Here is a 24647-nt window from a genome sequence, read left to right on the forward strand (position 1 = left end):
AAAAAAAATAGGCGAAAAAAAAATAGAAAGAAAAATAAAAAGCAAGCAGAAAAAGCCAAAAGCTCTTAAAACCAAGAGGCAAGAGCAAAAAGCCAATAACCCTTAAAACCAAAAGGCAAGGGCAAATAAAAAGGATCCCAAGGCTTTGAGCATCAGTGGATAGGAGGGCCTAAAGGAATAAAATCCTGGTCTAAGCGGCTAAACCAAGCTGTCCCTAACCATGTGCTTGTGGCGTGAAGGTGTCAAGTGAAAACTTGAGACTGAGCGGTTAAAGTCAAGGTCCAAAGCAAAAAAAAGAGTGTGCTTAAGAACCCTGGAAACCTCTAATTGGGGACTTTAGCAAAGCTGAGTCACAATCTGAAAAGGTTCACCCAATTATGTGTCTGTGGCATTTATGTATCCGGTGGTAATACTGGAAAACAAAGTGCTTAGGGCCACGGCCAAGACTCATAAAATAGCTGTGTTCAAGAATCATCATACTGAACTAGGAGAATCAATAACACTATCTGAACTCTGAGTTCCTATAGAAGCCAATCATTCTGAACTTCAATGGATAAAGTGAGATGCCAAAACTATTCAAGAGGCAAAAAGCTACAAGTCCCGCTCATCTGATTGGAGCTATGTTTCATTGATAGTTTGGAATTTATAGTATATTCTCTTCTTTTTATCCCATTTGATTTTCAGTTGCTTGGGAACAAGCAACAATTTAAGTTTGGTGTTGTGATGAGCGGATAATTTATACGCTTTTTGGCATTGTTTTTAGTTTGTTTTTAGTAGAATCTAGTTACTTTTAGGGATGTTTTCATTAGTTTTTATGCTAAATTCACATTTCTGGACTTTACTATGAGTTTGTGTGTTTTTCTGTGATTTCAGATATTTTCTGGCTGAAATTGAGGGACTTGAGCAAAAATCAGATTTAGAGGTTGAAGAAGGACTGCTGATGCTGTTGGATTCTGACCTCCCTGCACTCAAAGTGGATTTTCTGGAGCTACAGAATTCAAAATGGCGCGCTTCCAATTGCGTTGGAAAGTAGACATCCAGGGATTTCCAGCAATGTATAATAGTCCATACTTTGAACGAGTTTAGACGACTTGAAAGGGCGTTGAACGCCAGTTCTACGCTGCTGTCTGGAGTTAAACGCCAGAAACAAGTCACAAACCAGAGTTGAACGCTAGAAATACGTTACAACCTGGCGTTCAACTCTAGAAAGAGCCTCTGCACGTGTAACATTCAAGCTCAGCCCAAGCACACATCAAGTGGGCCCCGGAAGTGGATTTATGCATCAATTACTTACTTCTATAAACCCTAGTAGCTAGTTTATTATAAATAGGACTTTTTACTATTGTATTAGACATCTTTTGATCATCTTTTGATCCTTTGATCATCTTTGGATGCCTAGTTCTTAGATCATGGGGGCTGGCCATTCGGCCATGCCTGGACCTTTCACTTATGTATTTTCAACGGTAAAGTTTCTGCACTCCATAGATTAAGGTGTGGAGCTCTGCTGTTCCTCAAAGATTAATGCAAAGTACTACTGTTTTCTATTCAATTCAACTTAATCCACTTCTAAGATATTCATTCACACTTCAACATGAATGTGATGAACGTGACAATCATCATCATTCCCTATGAACGCGTGCCCGACAACCACTTCCGTTCTACCTTAGATTGAATGAGTATCTCTTAGATCTCTTAATCAGAATCTTCGTGGTGTAAGCTAGATTGATGGCGGCATTCATGAGAATCCGGAAAGTCTAAACCTTGTCTGTGGTATTCTGAGTAGGATTCAGGGATTGAATGACTGTGACGAGCTTCAAACTCGCGAGTGCTGGGCGTAGTGACAGACGCAAAAGGAGGGTGAATCCTATTCCAGCATGATCGAGAACCTCAGATGATTAGCCGTGCTGTGACAGAGCATTTGGACCATTTTCACAAGAGGATGGGATGTAGCCATTGACAACGGTGATGCCCTTACATAAAGCCAGCCATGGAAAGGAGTAAGACTGATTGGATGAAGACAGCAGGAAAGCAGAGGTTCAGAGGAACGAAAGCATCTCTATACACTTATCTGAAATTCTCACCAATGATATATATAAGTGTTTCTATCCTTATTTTCTATCTATTTATTATTTATGTTCGAAAACTCCATAACTATTTTATATCCACTTGACTGAGATTTGCAAGGTGACCATAGCTTGCTTCATACCAACAATCTCCGTGGGATCGACCCTTACTCACGTAAGGTTTATTACTTGGACGACCCAGTGCACTTGCTGGTTAGTTGTATCGAAGTTGTGAATGAAAAACGATTTATTAAGACGTGTGTACAGAGTTTCTGGCGCCGTTGCCTGAGATCACAATTTCGTGCACCACACGCCCAACTTGTTTTGTTGTTTTCTTCCCCTTTTTGATGTCTTTTTCACCTGAATTTCAGCGCAAACTCATTCCAAAGAAATGTACTATAATGTTCATCAAATAATGCATGAATTGCAATGATCTAATGAGATTATGCTCTTTTATGGTCTTTTTTATGCAAGAAAAAAGGGTAGATGATGTAAGTCATCACAACACCAAACTTAAGCTTTGCTTGTCCCAAGCAAATTAGTGTGAGTAGCCCTTTTATGATTTGAGACTTTGACCTTGAATGGATGCAAACGTGACTAAGAGTAGGACTAAGTGCTTAACATATGCATGAATAATTTTGTTTCAATGTCACAAAGATTCCTAGATCCTTGAGGGTTCCTTCAAGTATAAGCTTCAGGGGTCCCTTTTATTGATTGTCACCTTGAAGTAGCAAGAGTTGTTTCATGTTCTTTTTGGTTGTTCTTTCTTTTCTATTTATTGACCACGACTCTAAGTGTTTTGTCGCAAGAAAACCCTTTAGTTAGGCTTTCAATTAGCACTCCCAAACCAGTTGGTTTTATGGTATTAGGTGTTGAAACATCCTTAAGAATTTACTTGCCCAAGTCTCTTCTTGACACATCTTCACCACAAGCATCTACTAAGTTCTCTAACTCTTTTGAGCTTTTTAATGTTTCTTTTCATCCTAGTAGTTGATGCTCAGAGCCTTGGGTCCTTTTTGCTTACTACTTCTTGGTTCTATAGATGTTCAAGGAAAACCCCTTAACCTTTACTTGTCATACCTTCTAAGACTAGTTGCCTTTCATGACTCGCTTTCTTTTTTTTTTAATTCATTCAAGGTTCTACACTTTGTTCCTTGTCCCTTAATTTTTGAATGATCTCTCTTGGTCTTAGTCTCTTTTACTCTTGCTCTTATAATAACTCACAACAACTCTTATGGAAATAAACTATGCTTTTATTGATATTGCAAAAACTTGAAATAACATTGCATTTTCTTTCTTGAAATTAAAAAGGACTCACAAAAGACTTCAGGATATAAAAAAAACCTAAGTATTGAAAATAAACTATCCTAATGTTGCAATTATTCAGGAACAGAATTTAAAACATAGAGAAAACTAAGCAAAATGCAGAAATTAGAGAGTGTCAACCATGGGTCGTAACAACCTTGAGCAGCTTCAACTTCAGTTCATTGGCCCTTTTGCCTTTGTCTTTCTTCTGGAAGAGGAGGATTCATCTTTCTTGGAGGATCCTTCTTGTGCTTTCTTGTCCTTGGGCTTCCAAAATCCCAGCCTTCTCATGTAGGATTTCACATTTTCCTTGTGCTGGTATGCGAATTTTTCCTGCCGTGCACTGAGTTCCTCCATTTTCTGCATATAGGTAGGGTAATTGGGATTCATGTTGGCTAATGCATTGCACAAGTAGCTCAACTTTGTTTGTACGTAGTAGTCATATTCCCCTCTTGTTACAGTTCTTGCTTCATAAAGGTGTCTGAATTCAGCAAGGCTCCCCATTTGTTGTAGCTGTCGTTCCAGAATCATTCCTAGGCTGCCTTGCATCTCTCCCCAGTTAATCTAGTCTTGCTGCTCCTTCAGGTTCTCAAAACTCCCTTGGAGTTATTGTATATTCTGATTCACTTGGTTCCATTGTTGTTGTTGATTATCCTTGAGTTGGTCGACATCCTCTCTCAGATGGTGTAGGTCTCCCTTCATTTGGTGTATATCTCCTTGTACTTGCTCCCAATGGAATCCCTCTGAAAATTGTTGGTATTGCTGATATGGTGGTAGTTGGAGTGCTAGAAAATGTGGTTGCTCCTCTGCCTCTTCCTCTTCTTGTTGTTGTTGCACATGTGGCTCATGAACATGAGCTCTATGCTCCCTGGCCCTCTGAAGTGGGTTGACAGCTACCACTTTGGCCATCTTCTTGGCAGTTATGGGCTTTTCTTACTCCACTAGCACTTTATCAACTATTTTCCCCACCCCTGCTTCATCACACAGCCTTTGGATGATGCTGGAAAATGGCAACCTTGAGCTATTCTTGGTGCTTTTCAGCACTTTGTTGATATTATTGGCAATCAGTTCCCCAACATTGACATTCTCTCCTCTCATGATACTGTATATGAGCATTGCTCTCTCTTTGGTCACATCTGAAGTGTTGAATGTGGGGATTAGAGACCTCCTCAAAAAATCCAGCCACCCTCTAGCTTGGGGCTCAAATCTCTTCTTCTCAGTTGGTTGGGCCTCTCATCCTTGTCATTTATCCATTGCACATTCAACACACATATTTTATTTAGGATTTCATCAAATCCTGGGTCTTGTTGCTTCATTCTTTCCTCATAGCTCCGGGTGGAGGTTGTCTGCTTCACCATCAGCATCCTCTCAATATTGGTGGGGCTGTAATCAATGGACTTCCCCCTCACATAGCTAAGATAGCCATAGGGTTGTCCTGGCTGAGGCACAGCATTGGCGTAGAACTCTCTCACCAAGCCTTTCACCACCTTCCTTGGTGGGTTGTACAAGAGTGTCCAGCCTCTACTATTTATCTCCCTGTTGATCTCAGGGTGCTCGTTTCTCCCCAGCTGGAAGCCAACCTCTGGAATGATTCCCCTCTCACTCACCCAACCATAAAACTGGTTTTGGTTAAATAAGGAGAGGAACTTGTACTTATTGAAACCTAAACTTGAGGATCCAGAGATTGGTTCCTTAGTCTTTCTTTTCTTTGATGCTGAGGTTTTTGGTGGTGCCATTAGGTTGAGGGAGTGTGTTTGAAGGTTTAAAGAAGGTTGCAAGAGAAAGCAAGCAAAATAAAGTTTTGCTCCAACACCAAACTTAGGACTTGATTGTCCCAATCAAGAAAAGGGAAAGAGGTAGGGAAAGAGAGGTAAAGGGGAAAGAAAAGAGATGAAAAGAAAGAAGGACTTGTGGAGTCTTTTCGTATGTGAGTTGGGGTTTGAAGTGTGAGGAGAGTTGGGAAAAGTAGAGATTTTATAGGGGTGGAAAGTGTGGTTCGAATGGTGGGAAGTAAGGTAATTCAATGTTTTCCCACTTGGGGAGTGGCGCCTAGCGTGGGAAGAGGCGCCAATCCTTATCCCACTTTGCTTCCTGCATGTTTTGAGTTCCAAAGTGCAAGTACACTTTGACCTCTTTGCTTTATGCGCTATCAATCATGTGGGCCCCATTCTCTCTCCTGAAAATAAAACTGAAAACCCATTAGTAATGACAAAAGAATCCTCCACATTTCTTTTTAATATGGATGAATGAATTTGCAACTGATGGGTGTCCCTTGGGACACCAAACTTAATCCCATTGCATTATAATAAATTGGGTTCATCATTGGGTTTTTAATGTATTCATAAAGGTAGAATAATTCCAATCATTTCATATACTTTTGCTTTCATCCCCTTTTTGAACACAATTAAACCATGTTCATGCTCTCTCCAATATATTAAATGCTTTCAGATTGAGTAGTATTGGGCTTGCTAGATGATGGTATCGTATGGTGGTGGCCACACCAAACTTAATCTCTGGGCTTACCTTCAATCATAATTTGTTCAAAGGTAGTAAGCCTAGATTAAATAAATTGGTGGTCACACCAAACTTAATCTCTGGGCTTACCTTCAGATATGATTTGTTCAAAGGTGGTAAGCCTAGATTAAGTAAATTGGTGGCCACACCAAACTTAGCTCTTTAGCTAGTTCTCAGCCCAATAGCTCATCATTAGCAAATGTATTCATCAAATTGCATTTTCAGACTAAAAGAAAACAGAATATAAGGGCCTCCTAACTACCAAAACTGATATTAAAATTCCTAATCCACTACCTACAATCTACTTCTAGAAGGCAAGAAAACACAATTTTTCAATTGAAACTTAAACTATCTAAATTGACAAATTTTAACTACTTCTAAGAAAGCAATAAATCAAAAGAATATAGAGTGTTGGGGTGCCTCCCAACTCATGCTTCTTTATCGTCACTAGCTTGACGTTCTTCCTTTGTTAGCTGAGGTTGTAGCTCACTCTCTTCTCATCCAGTGAGTTCCCTAGGTAATGCTTGAGTCTATGGCCATTCACAGTGAAGGTCCTTTGTGTTTTGTCTTCCATAAGCTCTACATGGCCATAGGGGAACACCTTGAGGATGGTGAAGGGTCCTGACCATCGAGACTTAAGCTTCCCAAGGAAGAACTTGAGTCTTGAATTATACAGCAGCACCTTTTTCCCTTCAGTGAACTCCCTCCTTGCTATCTTCTGATCATGCCACCTTTTTGTATTCTCTTTGTAGATCTTTGTATTCTCATATGCTTGATCTCTAAACTCCTCCTACTCATTGAGTTGCATAAGCCTCTTTTCTCCAGCAACTTGATCATCAAAATTCAACATTTTCAGAGCCCAGAATGCTATATGCTCAAGCTCAATTGGCAAGTGACAAGCCTTATCAAACACCAATTGGTATGGCGACATCCCAATAGGTGTTTTGAAGGCTGTCCTGTAGGTCCACAATGTATCATCCAGCTTCTTAGACCAATCCTTTCTTGAGCTTCTAACAGTTTTTTCAAGAATTCTTTTAAGCTCTCTGTTTGAAATTTCAGCTTGTTCGTTGGTCTATGGGTGGTATGGAGTTGTCACCTTGTGCTTGACTCCATACTTAGAGAGGAGTGCTTCATGTTGCCTATTGCAGAAGTGTGTCCCTCCATCACTGATGAAGGCTCTAGGCACTCCAAATCTACTAAAGATGTTCTTCCTCAAAAAGCTCATTACAACCTTGTTGTCATTTGTTGGAGTAGCAATGGCTTCTACCCATTTTGACACATAATCTATAGCCATCAATATATAACTGTTTGAGTATGAGGATGGGAAAGGTCCCATAAAATTCATTTCCCACACATCAAACAATTCGAACTCCATTATGAACCTCTGTGGCATCTCATTTCTCTTGGGTAGATTGCCAGCCCTTTGTCATTCATCACATATTGACACCAAGTCCTTTGCATCTTTGAAAATGGATGGCCAGTAGAACCCATATTGTAGTACCTTGGCTGCAGTTCTTTCCCCACTAAAATGGCCTCCATAAGCAGATCCATGACATTGCCAAAGCACTTCTTGTCCTTCCTCATGGGAGATACACCTTCTCAAGATTCCATCAGCACACTTTTTGAACAAATAGAGCTCATCCCAGATGTAGTATTTAGCATCTTTGATTAGCTTTTTCCTTATATGCTTGTTGATGTTAGTTGGTAGTTCCCCAATAGCCTTGAAGTTGGCTATGTCTGCGAACCAAGGGGCCTCTTGAATCATCATCAACTGCTCATCAAGAAAACTTTCATTCACTGTAATTTGGTGTGCCCCATCTTCTTCTTGTGGAATTCTTGATAGGTGGTCAGCCACCTTATTTTCTGCTCCACTTCTATCTTTAATTTCAATGTCAAACTCTTGGAGTAGTAGGATCCATCTCATTAGTCTGGGCTTAGACTCTTGTTTGGTGAGCAAGTATTTGAGTGCTGCATGATCAGTGAATACAATTACTTTAGAGCCAATAAGATATGATCTAAATTTATCAAAAGTAAAGACAATGGCAAGTAATTCATTCTCTATAGTGGTATAGATCCTTTAATTCACATTAAGAACCTTGCTAGCATAATAAATGACATGCACCAATTTGTCCTTCGTCTGTCCTAAAACAGCACCCACAACAAAATCTGATGCATCACACATCAACTCAAAAGGTAAATCCCAATAGGGTAGAGCTATAATAGGCGCAGAGGAGAGTTTACTCTTAATTTCCTCAAAGGCTAGCATGCATTCATTATCAAAAACAAAAGGTACATTAGAGACAAGTAGGTTGCTCAAAGGTTTGGCAACCTTGGAGAAGTCTCTAATGAACCTCCCATAGAAGCCTGTATGTCCTAGAAAACTTCTAACTGCCTTGACATCGCAAGGTGGGGGTAACTTTTCAATCACCTCCACCATAGCCTTGTCCACCTCTATGTCCCTTTTTGAGATCTGGTGACCAAGAACCACCCCTTCTGTAACCATGAAATGGCATTTTTCCCAATTTAAAATAAGGTTGGTTTCTTGGCATCTCTTTAGCACCAAGGCTAAGTGGTGCAAGCAGTTAGAATATGAGTTACCAAATACAGAGAAGTCATCCATAAACACTTCAATGAATCTTTCAATCATGTCTGAAAATATGGAGAGCATGCACCTTTGGAATGTTGCAGGTGCATGGCACAATCCAAAGGGCATTATCCTATAAGCAAAGGCACCATATGGACAAGTAAATGAAGTTTTCTCCTGGTCCTTGGGGTCTACAACTATTTGGTTGTAGCCTGAATAACTGTCCAGAAAGCAATAGTATTCATGTCTGGTAAATCTTTCAAGCATCTGATCCATGAAGGGTAAGGGGAAGTGGTCCTTCCTGGTGGCTTCATTAAGCTTCCTATAGTCAATGCACATGCGCCAGCCAGTCACTGTTCTTGTTGGTATCAGCTCATTCTTCTCATTGGGCACAACAGTGACCCCTCCTTTTTTATGAACTACTTGCACAAGGCTCACCCAAGGGCTGTCTGAGATGGGGTAAATCACCCCTGCTTGCCACAACTTTAACACTTCTTTTTGGACCACTTCATTCATGGTTGGATTCAGCCTTCTTTGTTACTGTCTTGAGGGCTTAGCACTTTCTTCAAGTATTATCTTGTGCATGCACATTGAAGGACTGATTCCTTTTAAGTCTGCAAGTGTCCAACCTATGGCATCCTTGTGTTGTTTCAGCACTTGGATAAGTTCCTCTTCTTGCTCTTTACTCAAGCTCGAATTGATGATCACTGGGTAAGTGTTGTTGTCACCCAAATATGCATATTTCAAGCTTGGTGGTAAGGTCTTTAGCTCTAGTTTTGGTGCCTCTGCTTCCTTGCTGTCTTTAGGGTTCAACATGATTGAATTCTCCATGGTTTCTTGTGGTAGTTCTCCACTTGATGCTTGCTGCTCTAACTCAATAGTTCCTTCACATTGTTCTTCTTCCAAAACTCCTTGAACTATCTATTCTATGGTGTCCACCATCATTCATTCTCCTATGGATTCCTTAGGGTAACTCATTGTCTTAAAGACATTGAAGACCATCTTTTCTTCATGTAATCTCAAGACTAATTCCCTTTTTTGCACATCAATGATGGCTCTAGCAGTAGCTAAGAATGGCCTTCCTAGGATAATTGATGTGTTAGCCTCTTTCTCTATATCCAGCATAACAAAGTCAGCTGGGAAAATGAACTCTCCTACCTTCACCAGCAAGTCTTCCACTACACCATGTGGGAACTTGAATGTTGTGTCAGCCAACTGGAGTGCCATTTTTGTTGGCTTGGCTTCCTCAATCTTCATCCTCTTCATCATGGTTAGGGACATGAGATTGATGCTAGCTCCCAAGTCACACAAGGCCTTCTCGATGTTGATATCCTCTAATGATGCAGGGGATTTCGAAACTCCCTGGGTCTTTCATTTTCTGGGGTAGCTTCTTTTGTATTATGGCACTACACTCCCCAGTTAGCACTATGGTCTCTATTACTCCCTAATTTCTTTTTCTTGTCATGAGCTCCTTCAGAAATTTGGCATAGAGTGGAATTTGCTCCAATGCCTTAGCAAATGGTATGTTGATTTGGAGCTTCTTGAAGATCTCTAAGAATCTAGAGAACTGGCCATCCTTCCCATCCTTCCTCAACCTTTGTGGATATGGTGCCTTTGGCACATAAGGCTTCAAGATTTGCCTTGGTGAGGATGGGGCAGGGGTCTCTGATAAGCGAGGGTTATTGTCGGTCTAGAGTTTCTCTTAATAGAAATAGAACTTCGTTGTAAGCATAGTTCCAAACCAACTAATAACTCTCGATCAAATTTCAAAGGAATTGGTTGTCACAAGTTCAACCCCAATAAAAGTAACCGAAGTATTCAAACCTCGGGTCGTCTCACAAGGAATGGGCAAACATGTGCATCAACATTAGTTAGAAATTCGGGGTTGCAAGTCATGAGCAAGGAATTAAACTCAGAGTCCTAACAAGTAAGTAATCTTGAAATGAAAGAAACTAATTCAAGTGACTAAAACAAGATGTGAGCAATTCCAAACTAATAAGATAACATCCAATATAATTCTACTCTAAAACTAAATAAATAACTATAACTAAGACAAAGCAATTAGGATTTTTGGGGTTTCAAATAAGAATAATAAAAGCAACTCTTGGCTAGGCATGGGAATTAGGGTCACCATCCTTGTCTAATAACCGTATCTTGACAATTATGAGGAACCAAACTCATTAAGTTTACTTCTATACTTGAAGTACATTAAATGGTTTAGTCAACATCAACCCATAATGTCCAACCTAGCCACTAATTGACTTAGTAGTAGGCTAGTGTCAATGGTTATCAAATGACCACTAAGGGTTCCCAAATCATCAAATCTATTAGACCCAATGACTCAAGTTTACCCAATTCCCTTAGCCTAGGCCAAGAGTAAAGAGAACTACTCCATAATCAAAGAAAATATTTCATCAAACACATGGTAAGCATTACTAAAAGACATATTCAAAGTGCAATTAAATTGAAATTAACAAGTACCCACTAACAATTATCAATGTAAATTCACTCAAACAACACAATTAATCACGAAAATTATCAATGTAACATTAAAAATTCAAGATCCATAAGATTCACAAAATAGGTAGAAGATGACAAGTGACAAGAAAACATAAATCTAACACAAGATCTAAAAAAAATTATACTAAGGAATTCAAATTAAGTAATCAAAACTAGTAATCAACAAGATCCAAATCAGAATCAACAAGGGAAGATCAATTCAAACTAGATCTAGAGAGGAACAAGGGGTTCTCTCTCTAGAAGAACAAAAACTAAAAACTAGCTAAAAATTGTGTCTAAGTGTGAATGAATGATCCCCCCATTTCCCCTAGCATCCTTGGGTCTTTTCCATGCAGAACCAGCTTGAATTTGGGCCTCTTGAGCCTCATAAATTGCCAGGCATGATTTTCTTTAATAAGGTCATGTGCAGCTTGTCACGTGTACGCGCCATGCACGCGTGTGCGCCGATTGATTTTGCAATCCACGCGTCTGCGACATGTACGCGTGTGTGTCAGTGTGGATTTCTCTAATCCGCGCGGATGCGCCAATCTTTGCGCGCCGCTTCCAGCTGTCTGCACCCACACGTGCGCGCCCATGCTGAGATTCCCAAAATCCAAATCTTCATGTTCCTTCCACTTGTGCATGCTTTCTTTCTCTCTTCTAGGCCATTCTTGCCCTATAAATTCTAAAATCACTCAACAAACACGTCACGACATCGAATGGTAATAAAAAAGGATCAAAATATAGCAATTCTAAGGCAAAAGAAGCATGTTTTCCATCATGAAGCAATATTACGAAGAGAACACAAAACCATGCAATTCTTGTGAATAAGTGTGAAAAATATTGACAAAACCCCTCAAATTCTACACAATATAAACCACAAAATTGGGGTTTATCAAATCTCTCCACACTTAAACCAAGCATGTCCTCATGCTAAAAATAAAAGGACCAAAGATCATGGTGAGAAAGGGTTTATGAAATGCAAATTACCTAAATGAATGCGTGCAACTACTGTAAAAGCATCTATCTACTTGGTCAAGGAGAAATCTATCCTCCAAGAACATATATGAGCATATGGGGTGAAAATGACATGTAGTTCATCAATCCTACTAATCTGAACATCAATATGAAGTGCATATAACTTGCTAGATGAACGCTTGTGAAAGCCGGGAACAAGGATTTGAGCATCGAACCTTCACCGGAAGTGTATCCGCTCTATTCGCTCAAGTGTATAGGGTTCGTCACTCAATCCTCTCCTAATCATGCTTTCCAATATTTGTCTTTCATCTAACAATCAACAATTACTTAATGCATGCATACAAGTATCATGAGGTCTTATTCATGGGTTGTAATGGGGCTACGGTGAAGGTAAGGATGTATACGGTCAAGTGAGCTTAAAACTTGAATCCTTGATTAACCGAAGATCTCACTAAACACATAAAACACCCTATATAATTCTAATACAATGCCTAGCTACCCATGGGTTTCGCTTTTTCGTATACTCATGCATCCTTTTTAATCCACATCCCATATGCATCGTTATTATTACTTTGTCTTGGGGTATTTTTGTCCCCTTTTTATTATTTTCTTTTCCATACTTTTGTTTTTTCTATTTTTCTATTTTTTTTCTTACATTCTTTTTCTTTCATCCTCATATATATATATATATATATATATATATATAATTTTTTTCTTTTTTTCGTTTGTCCCCTTTTTCTCTTGGGGTTGAATGTACAAAAGTTTCAATGCATATAGTTCAATCATTAATACATGAGTATGTTCCCAATTCCCAAAATTTTCAATTACAACTACAAATACACACCTTTACATCTACCCAAGTTCCCAAGTACACCCTCCTAATTGAATGATACACACCCTTACTTACCTAAGCTAATCAAGGATCTAAATCCAGGGATATTCATTGTTTTTCGCTTAGGGTTGTTGATGTGCTCTAATTAAGAACGAAAAAGGTTTATCATGGGCTCAAAATTGGTTAGCAATGGTAGATAAAAGGGTTAAGGCCGTTTGGGAAAAGTGACTATTAAAATGATGGCCTCAATCATGTAAATGCATTCATACACAAAGTAATGGACATATAGAATCAGACAAAGCAAGGATCGCAATCACAGAGAGAGAAGAATACACATAAGAATGGGAAATAGTGGTTAGAAGATATAATCACACAATAGGCTCAAAACTTACATGCTTGTGTTCTTAGCTCAATCACTATGTTCCCAGATACATTCTTGAAGCAAGTTTACCGCAAAAATTGTTTTCAAAATTGGTAGGGTACCCCAAAATATAGTTTCTTGGGGGAAGAAGTCATTATTTTGACCAAGTAACTCTATAGAGACTAACTATCATGCAAAGGGTATTTACAAGCAGGACTAACTACACATGCAATGTATTAACTACTAAACAAAAGATAAATCCATGGGTGTTGAAAGGAAGAGATTGTTACCCATGGAGATCGGTCGAATGACCTCCCCTCCCCACACTTAGAATTTAGCACGGTCCTCCGTGCTACCAACAATGCGCAAAGGGCGGTCGGGACCGGAACCTTCACTATCCCCATCATCAGAGCTCCCGTTACTTGGGTTCGAGGTGGATGTGAATATTTTGGGTTCCTCCATGCTAGGGGTAACACAATGCAAGAGCTTCTTGATGTAAGTGTATCGGCGTTGGTTGCGCTGCTCATATCTATCAATCTTCGGTGTAGATCTTCTATCCTTTGATGGGTGGATCTTTGTGGTGGTGGTGATGATGAGGTGGAAAGAATAGTAGGCTGAGGGGCTATGTCGAGGCTTGGGGTGTTCATGAGAAGCTGTAAGTATCTTCTGGTTGGGACAACATCGCCCTTAGCCAGAATCATAGCTTTCACGTCCATGGTCTCCCAAGGAACACCTGCAGCAGCGACTAAATCAGACACCAATGCTTGAAATGGCAAATTACCCCGGGCGTGGACTTGACTTATCACTTGTTTGATAAGAAGCGAAATGTTCACCAGTCTCTCTGTGAGAACACACGAGACAAGCAAAGCAAGATCCGCCGTGAAGGACGACTTGTTGGTGCTGGATAGGACATAGTGGGATAGGATCTGGGCCCAAGCTCTAGCCTCTACAGTGATGGAACGTGCGTCAATGCACTTGGGCCGCATCCGGAGTCGACCTTGGGTCCAAAATGTCTCTGATTCAGCAATGACTCGAAGAATTGAGTCCCAATCAAACCCAAACTCATCTCGTTGACGTAAGACCTCTTGGTAGCCATCCATTTCACTTGGTACCGGTAGGACATTAAGCACTTGCTGAATAGCCTCTTCTGAAACTGGGACTTGCTTCCGGCGCACGTACACTGATTGAAGAGAGAGACGATGGTAGTTAGTGTAGAACTCTACCACCCACGAGAGGTTGACCTCTTGTGGTTTTCTCAGAAGAAACTCCCATCCTCGCCGCTCAATGCAAGGCAGGATACAATGAGCAACCTTGTCCTGCGGGGCGAGTAGATGCTCGGTGTGATAGTTCCTTTCAACCATGGTGGGGAACACAAGTTCACAGAAGCGGTTGGAAAACCTTGAAGAATTCTTTGCCGGGTTGCTCTTCTCTTTTTCATCAATAGGATCGGATGCCTTCACCTTCTTAGATAGGGGTTTGGCTCCTAGTGTAGGGTGCGCCTTCGAGGTTGACTTTTGGGGTGCCCTCCTTATGGCCGGTTTCTGTGGAGCTTTCTCCTTGCCTTTCTTGGTGGCCATCCTGAAAAAGGAAGGGAAAAGGGGAAAACATTAAACCCAAGAATCAACTCAAAGAAAACAACATGCAAGTGAGGAGTAGTGCCCAAAAGAAATTGTGCAATAGAATAATTACAGAGGCATAGGTCACAACACTTGGCATGGGATGCAAGAGTGAGTAAAGCATGCATGGTGGCATGAGAAGAGTAATCTCAAGCATCCATAACAAAGAGCAAGTCATGTTTAATGAGTATCTAATTGGCAAGCATAAAGCAAAGTGAGCTCAATACACTTAGAAGAGAGCAAGTAAATGAGGAGAAAGCACTAAATTGAAGGTATATAACCAAAATAAACCAAAATGGCATTTGTGCATTTCCACGAACACTTAGCGTGCAATTATCAAGCAATGAGCAAATATGAGATACTAAATCAATTAGAGTCCCAAAATGAAATATCAATCATCACACAAGATCACCTACTTACAAGGATAATGAAAGATAACAAGAATATCTATCAAAGCAAATTAAAACTCAAGTTTAGCATCCATGAGAAAACAAGAGAAAGAAAAAGTAAACAAGCAAAAAGCAAGTAGTATAATCATGCAACTAAAAGAGAAATTAAGAGAATAAACAAAAAGAAACATGCAACTAGAAGAAGAGATTATGCAACGAGAGTAAGAGATGAGATGTAGAAGAAGTAAAACCTTGAGAGGGGGAAGAGAACAAGGTGGAGTAATCTTTTGTGAAAAAGGAGAAAGAGAGAAAAGAGATGTAGTGCCACCGGAGGTGGTGGTGGTCACCGGTGAGTGGCCAGAGATGGTGGTGGTGGAGTATGGAAGAGGACGAAGAGAGAAGAGGTGATGGGAGAAGGAAGAAAGTGAAGTAGAAAAGAGATGAGAAAAAGGAAAGAAGCAGGGCGCGCCAGTTTTAAAACTGGGTCGCGCGATCGACGCGCGCGTGCAGTGTGCTTGCGCGTCAATGAGGGTTGAGCGAGGGGCGCGTACACGTCAAGGGCACGTCCGCGTGAGGGCAGTTGTGCCCTGGTACACAGTTGGCACGAAGTAGGCCTAACTCCCTGGTTTTTGTACCAGAGTTGGCATGTAGCACAGGCGGCGCGGACACGTGCCTGATGAAGGTGGCAACCGGCACAGACGCGTCAAGTACGCTTGCATGTCAGTCGCAGACACAGAATAGGCACAAATTTGCCATAACTCTCTGGTTTTTGTACCAGAGAGGTTTGAATGCACAACCGGTGCAAGTGCGCACAGTTCGCTTGCGCGTCGATGGCGAAGTTGCAGGGGGCGCATAGGCGTCACGCACGCTTGCGCGTGGGTTCCTGGCACGAAGTGGGTACAAGGTGGGCACAACTCTCGGGTTTTTGTACCAGGAGTTTGAAATGCACCACCGGCGCGCGCGCAAAGCACGCTCGCGCGCGGATCCCGCCCCCTTTTTTTTTTAAACAACATAGAAAGGACTATTCTAACACATTCTTGGCAGGTGTTTAAGCTAGGTAGTCAAGAAAACACTCAGAAATTCATGCACTATTCAAAACAAAACATTCTCTCTACTTCAACAATTCCTCCATACCAAAATGATGAAATCTATATGAACATCCTAGTTATCCAACAAGATCAACAAAACTATCATTCCTACGCAATCAACAACATTAAGAAATCACAAAATTCACAAGAATCTAAAGCTAGAAGCAAGAAGGTATACACAAGGAAGATCTTACCACGGTAGGGTGCCTCCCACCATGCACTTTTCTTTAACGTCCTTAAGTTGGACGGTCAGTCGCTCAAGCTTCTCCTTCTCTAGGTGCATCCGTTAGTAGGAACACCTCTAGCTCTTTTGGAAACTTATAGCCATGGTACTTCTTCACTCTATGTCCATTCACCTTGAAAGTTGCTTTGCTTTTAGGATCAAACAATTCCACCACCCCATAAGGCTTTATCTCTTTCACCTTGAAGGGTCCTTCCCATCTAGAATAGAGCTTGCCAGGCATGAATCTAAGCCTCGAGTTGTAGAGGAGAACCTCAACACCTTGAAAATCCTTCTTCTGGATGTGATGGTCATAAAATGCTTTAGTCTTTTCCTTGTAGATCTGGGCATTCTCATATGCTTCGTTCCTCAAACACTCGAGCTCCTCTAGCTGTAATTTCCTGGCCACACCCGCCTTGGTGAAATCCATGTTGCACTGCTTTACCACCCAATAGGCTTTATGCTCAATCTCCACCGGAAGGTGGCATGCCTTACCATAGACGATCCGGAAGGGACTCATCCCCAATGGAGTCTTGTTGGTCGTCCTATACGCCCAAAGTGCATCTCCTAACCGGAGGCTCCAATCCTTTCTTTGTGGATTTACCACTTTCTCCAAAATTCTCTTAATCTCCTGGTTAGATACTTCCACTTGTCCGTTGGTTTGCGGGTGATAAGCAGTGGCAACCTTATGCAATACCCCATAGCGCTTGAGCAGTGCCTCTATTTTTCTATTACAAAAGGGGATCCTTGGTCGCTCACGATTGCTCGTGGCAACCCATAACGGCATACAATGTTATTTCTAATAAAAGAAATGACGGTATTGGTATGATCAAGGCGAGTAGGTATTGCTTCTACCTACTATGACACGTAGTTAACCGTTAACAGAATATATAGATACCCACTTAAGTTGGGAAATGGTCCCATAAAGTCAATGCCCCATACATCAAATATCTCACAGAACAACATAGGTTGCTGAGGCATCTCATCCCTTTGGGACGTATTTCCCGACTTCTGGCATTGGTGGCACGACACATAGAACCGGTTAGTATCCTTGAATAAGGTTGGCCACCAGAATCCACATTCCAACACCTTTTTAGCTATCCGTTGTGGGCCAAAATGGCTGCCACATTCGGACGAATGGCAAGCTTCAAGAATGGGTTGAATTTCAGATTCCGGGATGTATCTTCGAATTACTTGGTCCACTTCCCTCTTCCACAAGTGAGGGTCATCCCAAATGTAGTATTTGGAATCACTCCTCAACTTGTCTCTTTGGTGTTTAGAAAAGTTAGGAGGGAAGATTTTTGCAACCAATTAGTTCGCCATTGGTACAAACCAAGGAAAGCTATCCGACATAGCATGCAAACTATCCAATGGGAATCAGTCATCGATCAGAAATGGGTCAAATTTTAAATTCTCAAGGCGGCTTAAATGATCCGTAACCAAGTTTTGAGACCCACTCAGGTCCCTAATCTCAATGTCGAATTCTTACAAAAGTAAGATCCAACGTATGAGTCTAGGTTTTAACTCATTCTTTGTCAATAAGTACTTTAAAGCTGCATGATCCGTGTATACCACTATCTTGGACCCTAGTAAATAAGATCTGAATTTATCTAAAGCATGAACAATAGCTAGGAGTTCTTTTTCTGTAGTGGTATAGTTGGATTGTGCTGCATCCAATGTTTTAGAAGAGTAAGCAATGACATAAGGAAGTTTACCATCGCGCTGTGCAAGCGCGGCACCTACAGCATGGTTTGACGCATCGCACATTATCTCGAATGGCTGCGTCCAGTTGGAGCCTCGCACAATCGGTGCTGTGGTAAGAACTCTCCTTAACTCTTCAAACACATTCACACATGCACTGTCAAACTCAAAGTCTACATCTTTTTGGAGGAGGCGCGATAAGGGAAAAGCAATCTTGCTGAAATCCTTAATAAAGCGCCTGTAAAATCCTGCATGTCCCAAAAACGAGCGGACCTCCCTCATAGATGAGCGGTGAGGTAAAGTGGTGATAACATCAACCTTGGCCGGGTCTACAGAAATGCCTTCCTCAGACACTACATGTCCTAACACTATACCTGGTCTTACCATAAAGTGACATTTTTCGAAATTCAAGACAAGGTTAGTGTAAACATATCTAGCTAAGACTTTGGCCAAGTTCTCTAAGCAGCAATCAAATGAAGTTCCATAAATAATGAAATCATCCATAAAGACTTCCAGAAAATTCTCCATTAGATCGGAAAAGACACTCGTCATACACCGCTAAAAAGTAGCAAGTGCATTGCATAGTCCAAATGGCATCCTTTTGTAAGCAAAGGTGCCAAAAGGACAAGTGAATGTGGTCTTTTTCTGATCCTCAAGAGCAATGTGAATCTGGAAGTAACCAGTGAATCCATCAAGAAAGCAATAATGGGATTTACCCGCCAACCGGTCCAACATTTGATCGATAAAGGGCAAAGGGTAGTGGTCCTTCCTTGTAGCGGCATTCAACCTTCTATAATCGATGCACACTCGCCAAGCATTTTGTACTCTCTTGGTGACCACTTCACCATCATCCTTTTTAACTGCAGTGATTCCTGATTTCTTGGGAACAACCTGGACCGGGCTCACCCACTCATTGTCAGAAATTGGGTATATGATACCCGCATCAAGTAGCCTAGTGACCTCCTTCTTTACCACGTCAAGGATGGTTGGGTTGAGTCTTCTTTGTGATTACCTAACCGGCCGAGCTCCCTCTTGGAGAAAGATACGATGTATGCACTTGCGGGGGTCAATCCCCACAATATCGGCTAGGCTCCAACCGATTGCCTTCTTGTACTTTCTTAAAATATCTAGGAGCTTTCCTTCTTCTTCACTAGAAAGCTCACTAGCAATAATGACCGGAAACCTTTGGTTGTCCTCTAAGAAAGCATACTTCAAATGAGATGGAAGAGGCTTCAGTTCACTCTTTGCCTCAAGCTGAGGTTCCTTTTCATCAAGCTCACGGAGTTCATTCTCAACAACTTCCTCTTGTTCACCCTCTTAGTCATCCGTTCCTTCAACAATAGGGTAGCATAACTTGTTGTAGTCTTCTTTTTGCACTTCCATGATGATCAGATTTCTGCCAGTAAAGAAATTTTTATAAAAATAATTGCGTTGTAAGTATAGTTTCTAAACCAACAGAGAATCCTTTCGTGCATAAGTTTTGTTTGTCACTTAAGCAAACCCAATAAAATTTATAACCGAAGTATTTAAACCTCGGGTCGTCTTCTCAAGGAATTGCAGGGAGGTATGATTTATTATTGGTTATGGAAAAAGATATATTTTTGGGTTTCTGAAATAAGGAACAAGTAATTTAAATGACGAGAAAAATAAATTAATATTTATAAAAGCTCTTAGCAAGGTACAAGAATTGGAAGTCCTATCCTAGTTATCCTTATCAGGTGTGATGAGAATTGGGTTTTAATCCCACTTAGTTAACCCTTACTAAACAAAGAAAAGTCAAGTGGAATAATTAAATTGATCCTCAATTCCTAGTCAACTCCTGTGGAAAGACTAGCTTTAGAGCAATCCAAATCAATCAGCAACTCTAATTTCAATCAACAGCTGAGTTTGATAACTCAAGTGTCACCAATTACTCAACCAAAGCTAAAAGAGAAGAAAATCTACTCGAATGAAAATAATTTTGATAAATCGAAAGCATCAATAACATAAATAGAATAGAACGATCTTATATTTGAAATACCTCAATTTATATAAAAATATCAATCCTAACATAGAAAAGTTCATAAATCAATTTGGAAAGATAAATAACAATTAAAGTAATAGAATAAATAATAGTAGAAAATAAATTAAAGGAATATTGAACCTGTAATTGAAAAGAAGTAGCCTAAACATAATAGAAATCCTAAATCCTAATCCTAAGAGAGAGGAGAGAACCTCTCTCTCTAAAAACTACATTTAAACCTAAGATAATGAATTACGAATGTTGTATATCTTCTATTTCCGTCTCTTCTATGAATGGATGGATTCCCCCACTTTATAGCCTCTAATCTGTGTTTTCTAGACTTGGATCTGGGCCAAAAAGAGGTTCAGAAATTGCTGGGAGCATTTTCTGCCATTTCTGCACGTGGCGTCTGTCACGCGTGCGCGTGAGTCACGCGTGCGCGTTATTTGGAGTTTTTCCTTGTCACGCGTCCGCATCAATTGCGTTCTGATCAAGGCACATGTCCGCGTCATCCACGCATGCGCGTCATTTTCGTTTTGCGCTAGGCACGCGTCCGCGTCGTCTATGCCTTCGCGTCGCTGCCTTTTCTTTAAAACTCCATTTTTGTGCTTTTCTTCCATTTTTGTATGTTTCCTTTCTGTCCTCTAAGCCATTCCTGCCCTATGAAGTCTGAAAATACTTATCACACATATCAAGGTATCGAATGGTAAAGGAGAATTAATTTTTGGTAATTTATAGGCTTTGGGAAGCAAGTTTCCAATCATAGCACAAGATCAGGAGGGAAAATGTAAAACCATGCAATTAGTATGAATAAGTGGGCAAAGACTTGATATAAACCACTCAATTGAGCATAAGATAAACCATAAAATAGTGGTTTATCAAACTCCCCACACTTAAACATTAGCATATCCTCATGCTAAGCTCAAGAGAAGCTATAATGAGTGAAGAGAAATGGTAGAAAGTATGAAATGCAACCTATCTATATGAATGCAACTACATGCAGAATGCTTTTTCCTACTTGGTTAAAAGTAAACAAATTTTCCAAGACAACATAAATCAGATTCCACTAATTCAAATTATACAATAAAAGACAAGTAAACATGTAAGAAGACAGCTCATGAAAGCAGGGAACATAAAATCAAGCATTGAACCCTCACTGGTAGTGTATATGCACTCTAATCACTCAAGTGTATAGGGTAATTCACTCTACTCTTCTCTAATCATGCTTTCTAAAATTTGTTCTTCATCTAACCAATCAACAAGTATTTAATGTACCAATACAAACATCATGAGGTCTTTTCAAGGTTGTAATGGGGCTAAGATAAGGGTGAGGGTATGTATATGGCTAAGTGAGCTATAAATTGAATCTTTGAAAAACCTAAGCTTTCACCTAACACACACACACACTCTCTATGTAATTCTAAAATCATGCTTAGCTACCCGAAATTCCAACTTTTGCATCACATACTCATGCATCAACTCTTCTTTTAATTTTATCACATGTGCATTGATCTTTTTATTAACTTAACTTTGCATTAGGGTAATTTTGTCCCCTTATTTATTTACTTATTTATTGAATATTGTTTGGATTTTTTTATTATTATTATTTTTTTTGTAAAAGCATAAAAATAAACATAACATTATCAATGCACATGAATTTTTAATTTTTCTGGTCTTACATGAGTAGGTACCCAAATTTCCAATATTTTATCAAAGTAAAAACATAACACATTCCCTTATTAACCCATGTTCCCACGGTTCCCCACACTTAATTGTTACACAATCTCTATCTTAGGCTAACCAAAGATTCAATTGGGGTATTTAATTGTTTTTCCGCCTAAGGCTAGTGATGTGGTAAAATATAGAACAAATGAGGATTAAAAAGGCTCAAAGTGGCTAACAAGGGTGATTTAAAAGGGTAGCCTTATTTGGGATAAGTGAGCAAAAACAAGTGATGGCTTCAATCATATGCAAGCATGTAAATACACTAAATAGTGGACATATAGAATGAAACAAAGCAAAGATTGCAATCATAGGGAAGAAAACACATAAGAATAAAAATTTATGGTTAAATAATGTAACCATATAAATAAGCTCAAAATCTCACAGGTTGTGTGTTCTTAGCTATAATTCATGTTCCAATTTATAATCTTCAAACAAGTTCAACACAAAAGTTTTAATTTAAATTAGTAAAATTTTATAAAATAAGGTCTTGAAAGGAAACTCATTACTTTAACCAAGCAGTGGTAAATATATGCACAAACCAAACAAATATGTAATTAAACATGCAAATACAACAATGAGCAAACAAAGAAAATAAAACATTGGTGTTGAGAAGAAGGTAACTAACTGGTGCACGAAATTGTGATCATCAACAATGGCACTAAGGACTTTGAGCTCTTAAACGTGAATCACACTTTGTCACAATTCCGCACAACTAACCAGCAAGTGCACTGGGTCGTCCAAGTAATAAACCTTACGTGAGTAAGGGTCGATCCCACGGAGATTGTCGGCTTGAAGCAAGCTATGGTCTTCTTGTAAATCTCAGTCAGGCGGATTCAAATGGTTATGGAGTTTAAGGTGATGAAAATAAACATAAAATAAAGATAGAGATACTTATGTAATTCATTGGTGGATTTCAGATAAGCGTATGAAGATGCTTTGTTCCCCTTGAACCTCTGCTTTCCTATTGCCTTCTTCCAATCATTCATACTCCTTTCCATGGCAAGATTTAGACGTTCCGGATCTCAGGAATGGCGGCCAATAATTCTAGCCTATACCACGAAGGTTCCAATCTTAGATTAGAAACCCAAGAGATACACATTCAAGCCATTGCTAGTAGAACAGAGGTAGTTGTCAGGCACATGTTCATAGGTGAGAATGATGATGAGTGTCATGAATCATCACATTCATCAAGTTGAAGAACAAATGAATATCTTGGAGAAGAAATAGACTTGAGTCGAATAGAAAAATAATAGTACTTGTATTAATTCATGAAGAACAGCAGAGCTCCACACCTTAATCTATGGTGTGTAGAAACTCCACCGTTGAAAATACATAAGAACAAGGTCTAGGCATGGCCGTGAGGCTAGCCCTCAAACGTGTCTATGATAGCATAAGACTTATCAAAGATGAAAATACAATAGCAAAAGGTCCTATTTATAGAGAACTAGTAGCCTAGGGTTTATAGAAATCAGTAATTAATGCAGAAATCTTCTTCCGGGCCCACTTGGTGTGTGCTTGGGCTGAGCATTGAAGCTTCCATGTGTAGAGACTTTTCTTGGAGTTAAACGCCAGCTTTTGTGCCAGTTTGGGCGTTTAACTCCAGCTTTTGTGCTAGTTTTGGAGTTAAACGCCAGAATTCTTGAGCTAACTTGGAACGCCTATTTGGGTCATCAAATCTCGGAAAAAGTGTAAACTATTGTATATTGCTGGAAAGCCCAGGATGTCTACTTTCCAACGCAATTGAGAGCGCAATAATTGGGCTTCTGTAGCTCCAGAAAATCAACTTTGAGTGCAGGGAGGTCAAAATCCAACAGCATCTGCAGTCCTTTTTCAGCCTCTGAATCAGATTTTTGCTCGGGTCCCTCAATTTCAGCCAGAAAATACATGAAATCACAGAAAAACACACAAACTCATAGTAAAGTCCAAAAGAGTGATTTTTATTTAAAAACTATTAAAAATATAGTAAAAACTAATTAAAATATACTAAAAACATACTGAAAACAATGCCAAAAAGCGTATAAATTATCCGCTCATCACAACACCAAACTTAAATTGTTGCTTGTCCCCAAGCAACTAAAAATCAAATAGGATAAAAAGAAGAGAATATACAATGAATTCCAAAAACATCTATGAAGATCAGTATTAATTAGATGAGCGGGGCTTTTAGCTTTTTTTGCTTCTGAACAGTTTTGGCATCTCACTTTATCCCTAGAAGTTCAGAATGATTGGCATCTATAGGAACTCAGAATCCAGATAGTGTTATTGATTCTCCTAGTTAAGTATGTTGATTCTTGAACACAGCTACTTTATGAGTCTTGGCTGTGGCCCTAAGCACTTTGTTTTCCAGTATTACCACCGGATACATAAATGCCACAAACACATAACTGGCTGAACCTTTTTAGATTGTGACTTAGCTTTGCTAGAGTCCCCAATTAGAGGTGTCCGGGGTTCTTAAGCACACTCTTCTTTTTGCTTTGGACCTCGACTTTAACCGCTCAGTCTCAAGTTTTCACTTGACACCTTCACGCCACAAGCACATGGTTAGGGACAGCTTGGTTTAGCCGCTTAGTGATGCCAAGGCATCATAGGCTAGTTTCACTAGCATTTTTCTGTTAGTTTTAGTTGTTTTATGCATTTTCTTGAGCTTAAAGTAACCAAAAATGGTTAAATGAAGAACAAAGTAATGAACCATCCAAACAATATGATTTTGATGCAAATTCCATGAGTTTTAGTTATATTACTTAAATGCTATGAATGAAAGAGTTCTCAT

The sequence above is a fragment of the Arachis ipaensis genome, chromosome B3, assembly GCF_059453495.1.
Source record: "Arachis ipaensis isolate K30076 ecotype BB chromosome B3, ASM5945349v1, whole genome shotgun sequence".
NCBI classification, from domain to species: Eukaryota; Viridiplantae; Streptophyta; class Magnoliopsida; order Fabales; family Fabaceae; genus Arachis; species Arachis ipaensis.